Here is a 15768-nt window from a genome sequence, read left to right as displayed (position 1 = left end):
AGTTTTACAGAGAAACTGTATCTGTGTTTCCTACAGCCTATTATTGTGGAATGACTCATCCGCTGGTGACTTTGCACAAGCTCGCAGGAACAATCAGAAAATATTCAAGTGGAGCGTTCTACAGTCGAAGGCATCTCAAAGCGTCCATAAAACAGGTTATTCTGAGAAAGCGAAGTCTTTGCATACCGGTTTTGGGGTCAACGGTGAAGAAAGGCTGCCCTTGGAGAATGCTGTAGACGATCTTGGCACTGTTTCCATAGGTGGGATCATCAGCGTCTGTGGCAGTGATCTGGAACACTGATGTTCCTGTGTGGACATAAAAAATATGTCTAAGTTAAACTGCTAAAATTATTCACATGCTCAGATTTGCATTCATTCTCATTAATGCATGCCACAAGCATGCTCCAACAGAGGCAGATGCAGCACTCATATGCCGCTTGCTAATTCAAGTGATTCATCTCATGCCTCCTTGACCTGTACCAGGTTGAATTCACCTGTCATGAGCCTCTCTCCTCCAAGCCTTAAAGCATCTAATGCTATTACAAAGTGTGTTGGGCTTTGATGGTGGTGATAACGCTGCTCTAGCCTGAGACACATTCTCGGTTTAAGAAAGAACACAAACACAAAAGAGAGAATAGCCCCTCTTGAGAGTCCCTCAACTGACTTATATGGCTCTATGAATGCTGCTAGTGGTTACTTCATCACAGATTGGTGAGTGGAGTCAGATAGCTTGCAAGCTCACTCGTGGTTAGGGTTGTAACGGTATACCGGTATGGCGGTTTATCGCGATATTGACTTGTACGATTATCATATCGTGAACATTTGCTTATCCACGGTTTTGGAAAAAAAATTAAAGCAGATCTCAAATGCGCATATGCAACTTATTTCCACTTGACTACTCCACCCATACATGTGCACTGGAGAAAATGTCTGAGACTGAGGCTGCGAATTCTTCGAAAAAAAAAGTTAAAATCTGCAGTGTGGGAATACTTTGGGTATCCGAAAAAAGAACGTGGGTTTTTCCTTGAAGATTGATATCCAGTTGTGTCCAGAAATATGGACGAAGAGTGGCTGCAAAATGAGGAAATATGTCAAATATGTTCTCCCATATTCGCGAACACCTTCCCTCCCTGCAGATAAAGTTCCATTTATAACTTAAGTCCATATTATTTACGTGTTGCTGAGGGAATTTACAATATAACGCAGATGTCACGTAAAATGCGCGATTTGATAGATGGATGAATAAATCTAAAATATAGCTGTGCAATAAATAAAATCGCTATATGAGTGTGTCTATTAAACAGCGCAAAAAACTGTAAATCTATATTCTGCTTGTTCAGCGTGTCTGTGTGAATGAGCAGCACCGTTTCACCTAGTATATACTCAAGTATGTGGGACGCTCATGGTGTTTAAAGCGTCTGCCGTCTCACTCACTATATAAGGACGTGAACACATGAACATATCCAGAGCTGCTCTGAGAGAACTAAATAAGCATTTCATAATTTTGTTGAAAATAATCATTGTCAAATACACTCTGACTGAAACTCATAGGAGTTTAGTACAACCTGTCAAAATAAAAATTATCTTAAATAATAATTAATAAATTAAGAATTTTATTAATTCAATTGATCAAACATGTTTGTTCAAATGGGAGATCTGCAGCTTTATTTTTTCGTTCTTATTTTTTCAAAAGGTAGATTAAAAAAGTTTGTTTTAATAAACCATATGTTCAACCAAAAAACCCTATCAGTTTTCATTAATTTAAGGTTCATTGCAGCTGATAATAATAATCATTGTTTAATACCGTAAACCGTGAAACCGTGATATTTTCTGAGACTATTATCATACCGTGAAAATCTCATACCGTTACAACCCTACTCGTGGTGTTTGTCATGTACCCGAAACCAAGTATATTATTTGGGAAGGCACAAATAAGGACCTGTGGATAATTAAATCTATTGACCGATAAGCAAAAAAGCTAATTATTTTGCAAAGAATAAAGTGATATTTAAATTAAACTATTTAAAATTATTATGAAATGGCATGCCTGTGAAGCTAACAAACTAAAGTGAGAAATTTATAAATGAAAATGTGCATGGTGTGATTTTAAGTTCCACAATTTGCTTTTGTGTGCACTAATATATTGTTGTAAACTAATATTATATATTATGCATATTATCTAAATAATTTGAAATGTTTATATTAATGTTTTAAACAATCTGAGAAATATTAAAAAATGATTTCTGAATGATGCTGAAAAATCAGCTTTGTCATCATAGGAATAAATTACATTTACAAATATATATATATATATATATATATATATATATATATATATATATATATATATATGTATATATATATATATATATATATATATTGTAATAATATTTAAATTGTAATAATATTTAACATATTACTTTTTTACTGCATATTTGACCTAATAAATGCAGCTTTGGTGAGCACAAGAAACATCTTTCAGAAACATCCCCCCAAACATCTGAACGGTATTGTAGGCATATAATATAAATGTATATAATTAATATTTATTTATGTTAAGGCATATTTTCTGTATGGAAACTATATTTAGTTTTGAATTGTTGCCCACATTCAGTTCTGTCCGAATACTGTACAGATAATTTTGTCATGGCAACAGATACATATAATAGCCTTCTGTTTGTTTAATATTTGTCAAGACTCAATGCACTTCATTAAAAACATGAGAGCAAACAAAAACAACCTTGCCCTTATTCTATAGCTGTGCCCCCGCACAGCTATAGAATAAGGGGGACATTGTGCCGAAAGGTTGTGAGGAATGATAATTTCACAGCTCTTTGGCTTGAGTCCAGCCAATTGATTTGGATAGGAAGGAAGAACTCTATGGACAATTAGCACTTTCCTGACAGTCCATTTACTGCAGAGCTGATGTGCACTGCCATTGATGCAAATTGCATGCTCTGCAAGTGGATTACTCATGTATTAGGGTGGATAGCACAGATCTATAAAACATTGACGTTTCAAATTGAGATATGGGTGTAAAAGACGTAAACACAGCTGGTTTTTGTGTATCGAATGCTGCTTTAGATTGGTAGCACTTCAAAACATTTGCACCCCATGCGTGAGTGAACATACTTTTGAGGCTTTTATGTGAGATTCTCGTTTGATTTTGACATTACTCATGAAATCTCTTTTTCTACAACAGACAACATACAGTATCCTTTTGAGAGGCTTTCTATAAGAAACAATAGTCACCTTTATTTACGTAGCGCTTTTTTTTTTTTTTTTACAATACAATTTTACAATAGCTTTAATAAATCCTACTATAAATCCACCGCAACCAACCAGCAGCATGTGATTCGTCCGGGTCCAGGCCAGAAAGGCTCCTATCTGCAGTTGAACTGATGAGGCAGCTAATAAAACCTATGCTCTACTGACACAACGTTCTTGTGTTCCCCGGGCACAGCCTCAGACAACCCCCAGAGCCAGAAGGTCCTGACTATTGGCTCACCGATGTCTGCCATCTCAGGCACGGAGGCTGAAAAGATGCCCTCTGGGAATTTGGGGGCATTGTCGTTCACATCCTGGACCTTGATGATGAATTCGGACTCGGGTTCCACAGCTCTGTGGGTGAAGCGGTCGATGGCCCGTGCATGGAGCACATAATGGCTCTTCTTTTCTCTGTCCAGGCTTTTCTTTGCATGAATATCTCCCGTTAAGTCGTTGATTATGAATATGGAACCGGCACCTTCTCCAGAGAGTAAATACTGGACGGAGCCATCACCTTCGTCTGAGTTTGAGTGTAACTGAAAGTAACAAAGAAAAGATGTTTTTATTTTCTGTAACACTGCTATTTTGCCTTAAACCAAATGTAAATGTTCTGCGGTGTTAAAACCACATAATAACATATTCTGACACATCGTGGTATGTTGAAAATGCAGATTATTTATGCAGTTTAGAAAGAGAGACATCTATCTAGAGGGATATCTATCTATCTATCTATCTATCTATCTATCTATCTATCTATCTATCTATCTATCTATCTATCTATCTATCTATCTATCTATCTTATTCACTGGTGTCTACACTTATCAAACTTTATTGACTGTATTGACAAACTATGCTTATTTAAAAAATACAGTTATATTAATTATTTTAATTTCAATTCATTTGAATTCTACTTCCTAGCATTTAAATGTGATCTGTAATTCTACATCATCTCAGCCAACTCAATTCAAATTCAGGAAACTTAACTCGAATTTAAAATGTATTCTCACTTCTGAATGGCGCACAATTAGAAATTTGAATCGGGATTTAAAATAACATTTAAACCAGGATATAAACAAAGTTTTAGAATCTTGAAAAATAATAAACATTTCAGATTCTGTATTATTTCTACAGTAGGTCCCACTAGTGACATTGACCATGTGACTCTCTGTACAGACAGTCATATATTATTGCTTCCACTGAAGAACAAAATTATTTGGATACTTGAATACTAATCATGTTCTCCAGCATGATTTAGCCTATGTTAATTTCTCAATTCAACCTTTTATTTAAATTATGATGATAAAAACAGTTTCCAATAAAAACGATAGAAATTGTAAAATAGAAACATTTTCCTTAGTGGTCTCAGACTTTTGGTCCCCATTAGAAATACAGCAACTTCATAGAATAGTTTTAAATGTCAGTCTTTGCACTTTTAAATCATCTAACTTTAAGAAAACAGGAAATTAAATGACAAAGACTTACAAATAAATGTTTGAAGTCAGAACACAAATACATTGAAACACTCCTGTCATAACCTTTACATATGTGGGATAAATGACATGTCATACAGTTCAAGCGCTTACTTTTTTTTCATGACAAATTTATCACAATAATGACTGTGCCGAATCCCAGCTCGTCACAGAATGCTCCTAATTTTTAATTAGCATGCTCTTTAAATAGAACTCACATTACGAAATGAGCATAAGGGTACCCCATGTGTTCTGAGGAGATACTTTTCAGAGGAAATGGTTTCCTAAGCAGTTTAAGTTTATTTTTATTTTTTATTCAGGGGTAAAAAGGCATGGTAGAGACTCAGCTACCCTGAAATTATGAGGCTAAAGCCTGTGGCTACGAACCAGGACAAAATTGAGTTTCATGTGAAATACACATGCATCACTGGGGTGAAAGGATACCTCCTAATAAACATGGGTTAATCCCACCATATTCAAATTAGTTATGCAATAATGTTCTGTAACAGAATACTGCTTTTACTGCCTGAAGGTAAGAATTTTCTGTGATAGCGAATATAAATATCCAAACAAGTATTTAGAATTTGCATAAAGAAATATGCAGTCTACAACTATAATGCTGATCCTTCAAATACCTAATTTTGCTTATTTATTTATTTACACAGCAAAGTAAGTTACAGCCCTTGGTCAGTTGACTACTTATTTTCTGTTCCAGCGGTACAGCGGTTGTGGCAGGTGGACGTAACGTCTCCGTTCCCTCCTTCAGGGAACGAGGGTTACATATGTACATACATACATACACTACGAGTTACGTCAGTGACTGACGAAATGGGGGTCTCTATTTAATCACGCCACAGCGGCTGTCTTCCAGTGCCCTGCACAAGCCTGAGCACCCTGTCGTGAGACTAGCACTGACGAAAGGCAGGAATACCCAGGTACACTGGGAAGCAAATCCCAGTGAAAATATGCAACACAATTCCTGCCCGTAGGGAGGTCTTCCAGAATACACATATGACCAGCGAACGGGATGCATATGGAACACACTGAGGTATCCAGCCCGCAGGGTGGAAGATTCAACCCCAGGGGTGGCAAAGTGGACTTGCCAAGGGAAAAACGCATACTCAAAGAGCCTTACCGCGGAAATACACATCCTGGTGGAGTGTGCCTTCACCCCTAGGGGGCATGGCAGGCCTTGAACTATGGTATGCCAAGACAATAGAGTCCACTATCCAGTGAGACAACCTCTGCTTGGAGAGAGCCTTTCCTTTCTGCTGCCTGCATTCTTCCTACGTAAGCACGAAGGGTGTGCACTGGACAGAGAAGTGCCAAGGCTGGGTCTGCCTCCTTCAGGCACATCGCTTGCAGGTTCACCACCTGAACCCTAAAAGGAATGGTGGGAACCTTGGGCACATATCTAGGCCGGGGTCTCAAGATCACGTAAGAGTTAGCCTGCCCGAATTCCAGGCACGTTTTGTCAACCGAAAATGTCTACAGGTCCCTTACCCTATTGATGAAGGCCAAAGAAACCAGGAGCGCCACCTTAATAGAAAGGTATTTAAGCTTGACTGATTGCAATGGGCCGAAGGGAGCTCTCTGCAGTGCAGATAGTACCACTGCGAGGTCCCAAGAGGGCATGAGTAGGGGGTGAGGAGGATTTAACCTCCTCGCCCCTCTAAGGAACCTGACGGCCAGCCCAGGTTATGCTGTCCTACCGTTTTTGACTCCACAAGGTCGTGGTGTGCAGAGATCGCAGCCACATAAACCTTAAGGGTGGAAGGACAGAAGAAAGGACCTTCTCTGCACGAATAACACCAGGTGACGAAGAGGTTTCACTTCAGAGCGTAGGCGTGTCTCGTGGACAAGGCTCTAGCTGAACTGATGGTAGCCACCACCCATACAGGTTCCACAGATCGGCACGTGGGTGCCAGAGGGTGCCCAGTCTCTGAGAAAGGAGGTCCCTTCTCAGAGGGATTGGCCAGGGAGGGGCTGTCGCGAGGAGCACCAGTTTGGCCTGAAGGTAAGAATTTTCTGTGATAGCGAATATAAATATCCAAACAAGTATTTAGAATTTGCATAAAGAAATATGCAGTCTACAACTATAATGCTGATCCTTCAAATACCTAATTTTGCTTATTTATTTATTTACACAGCAAAGTAAGTTACAGCCCTTGGTCAGTTGACTACTTATTTTCTGTTCCAGCGGTACAGCGGTTGTGGCAGGTGGACGTAACGTCTCCGTTCCCTCCTTCAGGGAACGAGGGTTACATATGTACATACATACATACACTACGAGTTACGTCAGTGACTGACGAAATGGGGGTCTCTATTTAATCACGTCACAGCGGCTGTCTTCCAGTGCCCTGCACAAGCCTGAGCACCCTGTCGTGAGACTAGCACTGACGAAAGGCAGGAATACCCAGGTACACTGGGAAGCAAATCCCAGTGAAAATATGCAACACAATTCCTGCCCGTAGGGAGGTCTTCCAGAATACACATATGACCAGCGAACGGGATGCATATGGAACACACTGAGGTATCCAGCCCGCAGGGTGGAAGATTCAACCCCAGGGGTGGCAAAGTGGACTTGCCAAGGGAAAAACGCATACTCAAAGAGCCTTACCGCGGAAATACACATCCTGGTGGAGTGTGCCTTCACCCCTAGGGGGCATGGCAGGCCTTGAACTATGGTATGCCAAGACAATAGAGTCCACTATCCAGTGAGACAACCTCTGCTTGGAGAGAGCCTTTCCTTTCTGCTGCCTGCATTCTTCCTACGTAAGCACGAAGGGTGTGCACTGGACAGAGAAGTGCCAAGGCTGGGTCTGCCTCCTTCAGGCACATCGCTTGCAGGTTCACCACCTGAACCCTAAAAGGAATGGTGGGAACCTTGGGCACATATCTAGGCCGGGGTCTCAAGATCACGTAAGAGTTAGCCTGCCCGAATTCCAGGCACGTTTTGTCAACCGAAAATGTCTACAGGTCCCTTACCCTATTGATGAAGGCCAAAGAAACCAGGAGCGCCACCTTAATAGAAAGGTATTTAAGCTTGACTGATTGCAATGGGCCGAAGGGAGCTCTCTGCAGTGCAGATAGTACCACTGCGAGGTCCCAAGAGGGCATGAGTAGGGGGTGAGGAGGATTTAACCTCCTCGCCCCTCTAAGGAACCTGACGGCCAGCCCAGGTTATGCTGTCCTACCGTTTTTGACTCCACAAGGTCGTGGTGTGCAGAGATCGCAGCCACATAAACCTTAAGGGTGGAAGGACAGAAGAAAGGACCTTCTCTGCACGAATAACACCAGGTGACGAAGAGGTTTCACTTCAGAGCGTAGGCGTGTCTCGTGGACAAGGCTCTAGCTGAACTGATGGTAGCCACCACCCATACAGGTTCCACAGATCGGCACGTGGGTGCCAGAGGGTGCCCAGTCTCTGAGAAAGGAGGTCCCTTCTCAGAGGGATTGGCCAGGGAGGGGCTGTCGCGAGGAGCACCAGTTTGGAGAACCAAGTCCGGCTGGGCCAACCAAAAGGACCTGCTCCTCGTCCTCCCTGATCTTGCACAAGGTCTGTGTGAGAAGGCTCACCGGGGGAAACGCATATTTGCGGAGGCCCCACCGCCAGCTGTGTGCTAGTGCGTTCGTGCTGAGGGTCCCTTCGGTCAGGAATTAAAACCAGAGGCAGTGGAAAGTGTCTGGGTAAGCAAACAGATCAACCTGTGCGTCGCCAAACTGTTTCCAAATTAGCTGAACCGTCTGGGGATGGATTCTCCATTCCCCGGGACATGAGCGTTGTCGTGAGAGCTCGTTGGCTGCACAATTGAGAAAACTCCATAACTATCACCCAGGGAGAAAACACACAGTGTTGGCAGATCATTGCACAGACCAGCAGCAGGAATGAGATCTCGCTGGAACAAGCCGTAACACCAACACTACTGAAGAGTCGCTCGTCTTGTCTTTTGAACTCGTAGACAGCTTTGCAGTGGAGAGAAGTGAAGTAAGACTCGGCTCCGAAGCAGAAACATAATGCAAGACTGCATGCGCAGCTCTTTTATACCGACGAGGTGGGGCGGAGTTGCGCTATGCAAATTCCGCAGACCCATGGCATTGTTTTGCCATTGGCTCGTTTTGTAGAACTCGAAGGTGATAGGCTTCTAAGAGAAACCCCCATTGCATCAGTCACTGATGTAACTTGTAGTGACTGACTAAAAGGGAACATAAACGATCACTTCTGTTCATGTCAGCTTTCAGTGAAAATCAATATATGAAACCATCTGTGGTACTCATTTAATTAGTATCACATATGCTATGCTCATGTAATTAAAGTAACACAAGCTGGAAAAAAATGCATGCAAAATAGCAGAAAGCTTCAGATGTATAGGAAGCTGGATGAGACTACCTGAAATGGAGAAACACAGCTATTTTCAGGCCACTCATCCAACAATAAATGTTGCCATTTCAGTTGCTAATTATCACTAATGTGGCCTCAAAAAAGGCAATGTGTCTGATCCAAAAAATTAAAATCTGAGCAGCAGGAATTGGCAGAGCATGGCCCTTGGTGTGGAGAAAAAAAAAACATTACTTGGCATGTTGCTGGGTTGCTATTCAAGCAGCTTTCTTTTCCCACCGTGTTCCCATAATTCTTGGCAGCCTGTGTAATCCCACCGCAGTGAGCAATTAGTCAGAATGACGTTCACCTTCCAAACCTTTTCCCCCTGGCTAAGAGGGACATTCACCTTCTTAGATATATATGCCAGGCGGGCCTGAAACCACAAAATTTCTGGGGCTATTGCTTTATCTACAACCCTTTTTGTATATGCCTGGTTACAGCTGCAATGCAGCAGGGCACATACAGTATTAAACAGCACCAAACACAAGTTCTTATGCACAAAGCTAAACCCGTGACCCAAACCAACGCCATTGTTTGAGGATGCGTTTGTCCACCTCTTTCATCCAGCTATGTATCCTAATGTTCACCTGCTGGCATCCAGCATTATGAAAGATTGATGAATCCTCCTACAATGCACTTGAAAATGAGTGACCCTTGTTTTGAACTTGCCTCGTATTTATGGAAGCACCATTCACTCCTCCGAATGCATTAGGTTCCCGAAGAGATGGATAGAGTATTTGAATAATGCGTTCTATCACTACACAATTCCTTAAACAGAGGATGAAATAGATGTTGTTGTTTTTTTTGTTTTTTTAGAAAATGTCCTAATGCTGTTCATTTTTCCTTTAATTTTTCAAAAAAAAAAGTATGCACATATACACCAATATGATCTTCAACATTAAATTTACTCTATTTACTGACTAGTCCTGGTCTTATTGTACATGATCGGTGCATGTTACACCTAAAGGAAAAATAGCTATCTTTAGTAATCTGAAACTAATTTTCTTTTTCTGCTGATATAGGCCAAGCAGGCTATTGGTGAGTCAAGTTTACCACCAGCCAAACTACTGTTAAGCCATTACTTTAGCATTTATAAAAATAAATCTAGATGAATAACCTGTGTCACTTTGACATATGTTGCATCACTAAAGTAAATGAGTAGGGCAACATTGTCTAATAAAAAAAATAAAAAAAAACATTTTTTTTTACTGACATTCATTATTATTATTGATATTAGAAGTAGTAGCAGTAGTAGTAGTACTAAAGTATTTTTTGAAAATGAAAATAATACATATAATTTTTTTAATTCAGTGCAACTGCACAGCAGACACTAAGCTGAGCGTCTAGAGCGGTTATTGGCTGTGCTGTAGGGCTTTGACTCCGAACTTCTAACTGAAATAGAATTCGAATATTTAAAAAAAAATTATATTCAAACGAATATTAGGCAGCCTTTAATATTCAAACCTGTTATGGGCATTATTTTTTGTAAATGTGTTTGTTTGTAAACTTTGTTTTAAATTCAGATTCCGAGGCTTTTTCACGCCTGGTGAAGTTGTGAATCACGAGCTCATTAGCAAGGAAATTATTGGTCATCTGGGCTCCTGTAGGTGACGTTAGTGTCCTGGTTAGCGCAGCGCATATTTTGTATATCAAAACAATGGCCTACAACAACAACTCCTGATGAGGAGTTCGAAATCTACACTCCTGACAATTTGAAAAGCAACGATCAAATACATTGCCGAGAATCTCTTATTTGCATCTTAAGTTTATTGCCAATAATAATGACAGGTTTGCGAAAAGTGTAGAACTCGGTGACGGTGAGCTCGCGCAAAACACATCTTCAGCACAGGAACTAATTTAAACGCATCTGATTGGCCGATGCGTTCAACAGACATGTCTGTGATTGGCTACAATGCTCAACGCTGCAAAAGCACGTTGCAAGTACCTTTAATGCAGAGGTAAAAATATAAATAAAACTGTAATAACCTATGCACTTTTCATGATTAGGTAAATCAATCGTGGCAGCTGTAATCTTATTCACATTTGTTTTTCTGATTAATTGTTTTGCTCTATGAGAAAGACAAGGTAACAATATATTCGGGGCTTTACTGAAAACATCCAGGGCTTAAGCCCCCTTAGCCCTAGCGCTGCAGCATTTAATGGTCAAAATATTAATAATTAATATTCGAATATATTCAAATATTAATATTAATAAACAAACAAACTTCGAATATTATTTTTGGGCAAAGTCAAAGCCCTACTGTGCTGCGGCAACTGCACGAACCTATGGCGAGGCGGCTCATATGCGCGAACCAATCAGGCAGCTTCAGGCCCTGGCACGTCATAGCCCGCCAGAATGGGCGTGGCTTATAGCTATATAAGGCCCCATCCTCGCCATAAAACCAGATTTAATCTCCTTCAGCAAGTCTCCACTGATGATGAGATGGTGCTCTCTACACTGCGGGCTCAACTGGCCAGTTTCACCATCAACGACCCCGCATCTGCTCCTCTTCCTTTGCTCGAGCCACACAAAAAGAAGTGCACAAAGGATGCCAGAGTGGACAATTACGAGCGAGCACACGCCGGCCCCGTCCCCGCGTGCCTCGCTATCTCCCAGAGAAACTCCCTCGCCAGTCCTGTTCACACAGGTGGACCAACACCCCTCTCAGTGAGCGGCCGGTCTCGTCTCTTTCGGGGCATCAGACAAGGAGGACGACGAGGAGGACAGCCATTCTCTCACTGCCCCCTCAACACAAGCTAGCACGAGTGATGAGATTCAGCCTCGACGCAGAGCTTCTCTGCGTGCTGACTAAGGCCGTTGAAGACCTCGGGCTCGAGTGGTCTTTGCCTGAGGAGCCCACACGTAGCAGGTTGGACGAATGGTTCCCGCAGGGGTGCCAATAGGCCCCTCAGTGGAGGCCTGCACCTATCTTCCCTGAGGTACACGACAATCTAACGAAGTCGTGGAAAGCTCCACATTAAGCTCGCCTAAAGCCTTAATTTTCCTCAGCGCTCTCCACAGCCAACGGCACTGTGGAAAAAGGTTACGATGCGATTCCTCCCTTCGAGGAAATGGTGGCTGCACACCTCTGCCCGCCCACCGCCACGGGATGGAAAGCTAAAGCGACTCACTCGTCCAAGCCTTGCCGCGTCACTTCAGCTCTCGCCGGCCGTGCATACACCTCCGCTGGCCAAGCTGCTTCGGCGCTTCACACCATGGCTGTGCTCCAAGTTTTCCAGGCTAAACTTCTCCGCTCAATGGACGAGTCTGGACCTGAACCGGATACTTTTAGAGACCTGCGCAACGCTATTGACTTAGCTCTGCAAGCTGGCAAGGCAACCGCCCAGGCGATTGGCAGGAGCATGGCGTACTTGACAGTGCTTAAATGTCAAATTTAATAGAGATGAAGGATGCGGATAGGGCAGCTTTTCTGGACTCCCCTATTTCCACCACCGGACTGTTCGGGCCAGCAGTCAAGGGTTTCGTGGAACGTTACACCGAGGCTCAGAAAGCATTGCAGGCTATGCGTCATTTCCTTCCTACATGCTCCAGCTCTGCTTCGGGCTGCCACAAAATGGCACAGCCCCGTAAGCCTTTAAAGCCAACGCCGCCTGTCTCCCAGCCTCGTCCAACGACTGAGGCACGTCAACGCTCTCGTTCAGCAAAACGTCAGCAGTTCCCGGAGCGACGGGGACCCCGTCCCCTCGTACACATTTCCCAGTCCCCTCTTTTCAGGCAGCTGGAAATGTATTTACTGCAGTAAACGGGTCTGTTTTAAAACATGCAAACAAACGCAGTTTTTACGGCGACCCAGATAAAGCACAAAAAGAGCACTTGTCTGTCTGTTCTCCCTCCGGCTCATGCTGGGAGTGTAATAAATGTAGGTCGTGTGCCCACAATGAAGTTGGCACCCCTGCACATAAGCATTGTTTCCACAATGCTAGTTTTCTCCCTGGCTCGCGCTGGAGGTGTAATAAATGTAGGTCATGTGCCCACTATAAAGTACACATCCCTACATATTTAATGTAGGGCCCGCCCCCAGACATAATTCAACCCCTAGCTATGCGGGCCAAGGCCTGGGAGGCCATCCCCGGTATATCAAAATGGGTTTTGAATACAATAAAACGAGGCTACTCGCTACAGTTCGCTCGCAGACCCCCGCACTTTGGAGCCGTGAGAAACGACGTGGCTCACGTCCTTCGCACAGAAGTGTCGAAACTGTTAGCAAAAGGGGCCACATTTCACACTCATGTGGCTGGGCAATCAATGGGAAGAAGCGACCTGGTCGTGAGCTTCCTCAAAGGGCCAGAAGGTTAAACCCACCTCGACCCCCCTCCGTGCCTTTCTGGGACCTCTTCATGGCCCTGGAGGCCATTAAAGGAGCCCCATTTGAGCCGCTTCAGCTCGCTGACCAGAAGCTTCAAAACTGCTCTCTTCTTGGCGCTGGTGTCAGTTAAGCGATTTGGTGATTTGCAAGCACTTTCAGTAAGCACTTTCTGCCTTGAATTCGGACCCAACGACTCCAGAGTCGTCCTTAAGCCAAAGCATGGGTATGTTCCTAAAGTTGTAATTTCTATTGCTACAGTGCTTAGATTGGGGGATCGCTTCAGTCGATTTAACCTGGTTTTATGGCGAGAATGGGGACTTATATAGCTATAAGCCATGCCCATTCTGCCGGACTATGACGCACCAGGGCGCGAAGCGGCCTGATTGGTTCGCACGCATGAGCCGCCTCGCCATAGGTTCGTACAGTTGCCACAGCACAGCCAATGACCACTCTTGACGCTCAGCTTAGTGTCTGCTGTGCAGCTGCACTGCGTTTTAAAAATTTGGCTTCAATATTCTTGAGAAAAGGAGTTTGTCTCCCATAGCGTAAGCTACTTACGCAATACAAGTTCCCTTCTCTCAGGGAACCGAGGTAACATTAGTAACGAGACGTTTCGAATGCTGACTAGCATTCAAACGACTTTAAGAGTCAACATCCTGTGTCCAAAAAGTCACAAAAAAACAGGAGAGGGGGGGAGGCAGATGAGTGGGAGATAGAATGCATTGACTCGTCCTGCAGAAAGTGTGACGCTGTACCCCTCCACAACATTGCCACACAAATGAAAGGCTTTGATACCTGCCAGACAGATCTGAAAGCAGCCAGCCTAGAAAATACAAATGAATCAAATGCGATTAATAGGATTATAAATCAAAGTAAACACTTGAGCACAATGAAAACTCATTATCCATTTGAAACAAACCGGGGGTGTTGCACATTTTGCATGCTAAGCAGACTGATCCGACTCGGAATACATTCTGCCATTAACTTATAACGGTGACCACTGAGTATTTGCACACCCTCTCAAACATGCACATGCACACACTCTAGTCTACGCTTCATTCAGGGCTCTAAGACATTTTATTGTGGTGCGAAAGTGATGTATTTAGATGCATTAGAGTACCTTTTATGGATCAGAAGCCTTCTTAATGTATGCATGTTATGAGGTGACACTACACAATCTTGCACAAACATTTAAGTGCTTTAAAGGGACAGAGACCCTCATGGCATTCCAAGCCTCTTCTTTCTTCTGCGGAACACAAAAGGTATTGTGGTAAACAGTTGGTAAACAATTACAGTTCCAATTAACTTTTATTGTATAGACAAAAAATACAATGGAAGTCAATGGGAACTGAAACTGTTTGTCACAAACATTTTTCAAAATGTCTTCTTTTATATTCCACAAAAGAAAGAAAGTCATACAGATTTCGAACGACTCGAGAGTGAGTAAATTATAACAGAGTTTTCATTATGGGAGGACTATCCCTTTAAGAATACACTTGTGCACATATAAATGAGACTTTGAAGAAACAACCTATGTTGTCAAAACAAGCACCTCATTAGAGGTGCCTTGGTTTCGACCGACCTCATTCCAGCAGCTGTTTTAATATTCATAACAATGTCTACATTAAGAATGCACAGAAAAAATATACATGAAAAACATTTCTCTCTGCAGAATGCAGACATGACCGTGATGCAATGTTTGCGGTTACAGCTGCCGCAGACCTGAGAGCACAGGTTGCCTTGTGCAGGGGCTTGATAAACTGCCCACGCTACAAGAAGGAAAGGACTGATTAAATCAGGGCTCAGCCTTCACCGCTAACCGCAAATTAAAGTCGGCGTGCTGATGGAAAGGTCAATTTTACACTGCACCAAGAGCCCTTCACGTCAGAATAAGGAAGTGTGCATGGGCGGCACTGAGTTTGGTAATTTGCCATTAGTGAGAAGGAGGTGAGCGGTTTAATGTAATCCACCATTTTAAAATCTGCAGTGACAGATATTCATCAGCCAGACCGACACCAATAGGATGACAGTGGACTGATCTCTATTGGTCTTCCTCTACTCCAAAGTCTGTTTTACTGTAGACCCTCTCTAGTTATCACACATTCACACTAATGTGTGCTACCAGTCTGCTGGTGGGGAGATTAACATTGAAAGAGACCATCGAGAGCCCCAGCAGCTTGCTAGCTCTCTATTACAAATTTCAAAGCTTAAGCTATTTGTGTGCGTTTGCATCTCTTTCTGGGTGTCTTGGTGTGTGCATGTGTGTGTGCTTTTCTACATGAAAAGGGAGCATATTTACCACAGCAATAATCTACAGTACGAA

At 42.8% G+C, this 15768-nt stretch overlaps 1 pseudogene across 1 annotated transcript in view; it reads right to left on the bottom strand.

Annotated features, from left to right (window-relative positions):
- The window catches only part of LOC143737669 (cadherin-18-like), an 82275-nt pseudogene that overhangs the window by 55015 nt on the left and 11492 nt on the right, over positions 1–15768 (bottom strand). The window contains exons 3-4 of the transcript XR_013203694.1: positions 3509–3803; positions 187–306 (exon numbers count right to left, since the gene is read on the bottom strand). The product of XR_013203694.1 is annotated as a cadherin-18-like (transcript). The remainder of the gene's footprint in view (positions 1–186; positions 307–3508; positions 3804–15768) is intronic.

This window comes from Siphateles boraxobius, unplaced genomic scaffold, assembly GCF_051911475.1.
Source record: "Siphateles boraxobius isolate OS27281-9 unplaced genomic scaffold, OSU_SipBor_1 1, whole genome shotgun sequence".
In the NCBI taxonomy this organism is placed as follows: domain Eukaryota; kingdom Metazoa; phylum Chordata; class Actinopteri; order Cypriniformes; family Leuciscidae; genus Siphateles; species Siphateles boraxobius.
This window is presented reverse-complemented; position numbering and strand designations above follow the sequence as displayed.